General features: G+C 37.3%; 1 long non-coding RNA gene across 1 annotated transcript in view; it reads left to right on the forward strand.

Moving 5' to 3' along the window:
* LOC309615228 overlaps nucleotides 1–3643 on the forward strand; it is a 224408-nt gene that overhangs the window by 70587 nt on the left and 150178 nt on the right. The window lies entirely within an intron of this gene.

Raw genomic sequence — 3643 nt, forward strand, 5'->3', positions numbered from 1 at the left:
GGCTCCTGTGACATGCATGGAGAAGTGGATTTATTTGGCACAAGGAGTGGAAAGTGGCAGTCACCAAGGGTGCTGTTCAGAATTCCAACAAAGAGCCAACCACAAGGAGTGCAGGTATCTGACAGCCTCCAGTTGCAGGTGCCTTCAATCTTCCTTTAGCTTTTAAGCCAGTGAGCTGAGGTCCTACTCCTTCTGGGCAATGCACAGCCAATGCCTGGAGTAGGTACAAGGGCTCATCTCTTCTAGCTAGTGTGGGATTCCTCTATGCGCAACCTTGGTGCTACAGCTCCGTGGTGCGTTTGGTTGAGACTTTCTCAGAGCTGGAACCCAGTCTGGAACTCTTCCTGCCTACTATCACTTCCTTTTCCCTTTCTTCTTTATCTTTCATAGGCATTACTTCCAACAAATTGCTTGTAGTTTTGACTCTCTCTTGGGTTCTTCTTCCCAAAGGACCTACTGCCACAGGTCTGTAAATATGCTCCCCATTGATCGATGAGGATATAGGCTTGGATAAATGGACTCACCTCAAACCATACACAGCTCTTAATGGAATATATCTTCCTATTTGAATGTTTATTAGTTTCATGCTGAATAATATCCATGAAACTATGCCTTTGATGTGCCAATTATACTTTCCTAATCAACACTGAAAGCATAACTGTAAAAAAAACTGTCTGCGGCAACTCATACTCATCTAGCATTGGGAGAGAACGTAGCATATCCATGTGCTGAGAACTTATTTGTCCCATAAAAGTTTATTTGGCCAAGAGTTAATTTTTGAGATTTAGACAACTTTTCCACTCAAAAGAAATGGAGTAGCTATCATCTCACCAGGAAACCAAAGCAAAGGTATTGAGAAAAGTCAATGCCTATGGCTGCCAGACCCTAAAATAGACACCTTCTCTCTCTTATCTAAATAAGTGTCTAAATAAGACATTTATTTAACATGTCTGTCAAACTAGGAAAGGAGATAAATCCACTTTCCTGACCTCCAAATCAATGATCCATTTCTGTGGCCTCTTAAATGAGCATCTGCACCTTAAGAAATATTGAAGATAACATCTTACACAGAATGATGAAAGAAAATATTTTAACTATGTCTTATGATTTAAAATTAAAATGCTTTACTAATATTTAATATAGGTTAACACTAGTTCATACATTTCATACACATAAATAGGGTATTAAGTTCAAAAATTGAGACAACTGTTAAAATAAATTGCCTAAAAGTAACAAATCTTTATTCAACCACTGTTAAATATTTTATATGCTTATGTATATAAATAAATGAATTTACTCACACTTCAAAAAATTTCCACACAGAAGTTTTAATGTATTCAGCAAGATGGCATAGTTAACGATCAATAACATGCATAATTTCATGAAAAAGCAATGCGGCCCAGTATACTGATGCATCAGAATGTCATTGCTTCAGCTAAACTGTACATTGACCCAGGACATCAGGGCTATTTAGAATGGCACATTAAACTATATACAGGGAATTCAACAATAGCCTTCATCTAGAATATCTCTCATACATACATATCCAAGGATAAAGCTTGGGGTTGGGAGACATGAAAAATCAAAATGCCACATTATATAGATACCTCCACCTCTTGTTAGGTTTACAACAGTAACTCATAATTTCTGGCCAAAACTACTAGCCATAGCCCTCCACTCCCATCATAATTATAGAAAAATGACAGTCTTTGACAATTAGTTCTTAGTTCTCATGATGCTTTCAGGATTATCTAAGTCAGTTGAGTGCACAGTGACATCTTTGAAAATGTTTGAATAAAGACCTAATGAGTTTACATGGAATGTTTAATTTTTATATGTATTATTTTCTCTGCTACAGAAGACTGATTATATAACATTTTTTGTAATATATTGATACATACATTTAATTAGTAGACAACATGTAAGGTTAAGATTCACTTGAAATAGATTCAGAGCTAGGTGAAAAACACCTAGCCATTTTATACCAGAAATTTTCAAGTGCTGATAAGATCAATTTTTATAGAATATATTGATTGGAACACAAGAGTAAGGTACTGTCATTAATATTCATTCATTCTCTAATTCAATATATAATTACTGAGTACCTGCTATTTGCCATGCTCTATTCTAGGCACTGAGGATAAAGCTGTAAACCAAACAAATAATTCCTTTCTATAAGTCTTACACTCCAGTGGAGAAGAGGATAAACAAAATATATATGTTATATATGCTATATTGAAAATATATGTCATAAGTGCCATGGAGAAAATGCAGAAAATAAGAACAGGGAGTGCTGGTGTGAGGTTCAAGTTTAAACTCAGTTCTCAGGGAGGGCCTCCCTGCAATGGCAACAACTGACTTGAGACCCAAACAGGGTGAGGAAACAAGCCATGAAAGACTCGAGAAAACAGGGCTCTGGAGAGAGGAACTCGTATTGACCTATTGCCCGGGGCACAGCTTAATACACGCTCACTCTAAAAAGCTGAGCTTTCCGAACATTAAAATACACACACACACACACACACACACACACACACGCACACACACACACGTATGTTTTAAAGATGATCACCTCTCTCCAAAACCCTGGACCCCTCCCCCATGAATACATTAAGTTGCCACCTAAGACACTGGTTCACTTAGTCACAAACTTGAAACATGATGTTGAGGACAGAACCTTTGTGATTATGACCCAGAATTCCAGATTCTGACATATGCAGAGGTGTAAATTCATACTCTATGTGAAAAGGTCTAATGGTATATCTCAGTCTAGAGAACCCTTCTGATGTCAGTTCCAGGGGGTGATCAGAAAGCCAAGCCCATTCAGGAAAGGACTGACCTGATGCAAGGCAATGGAGCAGACTGAAGCCGCATGGTCCATAACCAGAATTAATGGACCAGAGAAATAATTCAGGCAGCTAAGCGCTCTGGAGAACTTTGCAGACCAAAGCGACCTAACTTTTTCCCTATCATGCAGGTTTCGCCTAAGTTCTTACAGCTAAACTCATGAGCCCTTGGTTGTGACAAAAAAGAAGTTCTAAAAGATGACATCTGTCATCAACAGTTTTGTGTATTCAACATTCTTCTAAAAACTTCTTTGGGAGAAAAGGGTCATATTTTTGGATATATAAAATATGTAAAATCTGGAAGAACTGAGTGATGCACAACCGTGAAGAGCCTGGACTTTGCAGCCAGACTGCTGAGGTCTAAATCCCAGCTTTCCTACTTGCTAGGTACGTGACCCTGGGTGTTCTTAAGGTCTGTGTTTTGGTTCCCTCGTCTTTAAAATGCAACAATAATACCTATTCCATACAGTTGTCACGATGACGATTAAATGAGTTAATATTTGAAAAAATGCTTAGAACACTGCCTGGCATATATTATGCCTATATAAATGCTTTTTAAATAAAATAGAGTACATTTAAACTTCTTTTATAATATTACCTCCAAAGACTCACCTCCTGAACCTTCACCAAAGAAAAAAGATTTACTGGCATTTCCTGAGAGACTGTCTTTTACAGAGAAATGTTTAAAGCAGAACTCTTATATATTATGAGTCTAGAAGCTCCAAATCTGTCAAGTTTATATCAAACCTTTAACTGAATTTCAAAGTAAATTGTATAAAAAATAGATGACCCCAAAA

Source organism: Balaenoptera borealis (genome assembly GCF_965194805.1).
Source record: "Balaenoptera borealis genome assembly, chromosome: 17".
NCBI classification, from domain to species: Eukaryota; Metazoa; Chordata; class Mammalia; order Artiodactyla; family Balaenopteridae; genus Balaenoptera; species Balaenoptera borealis.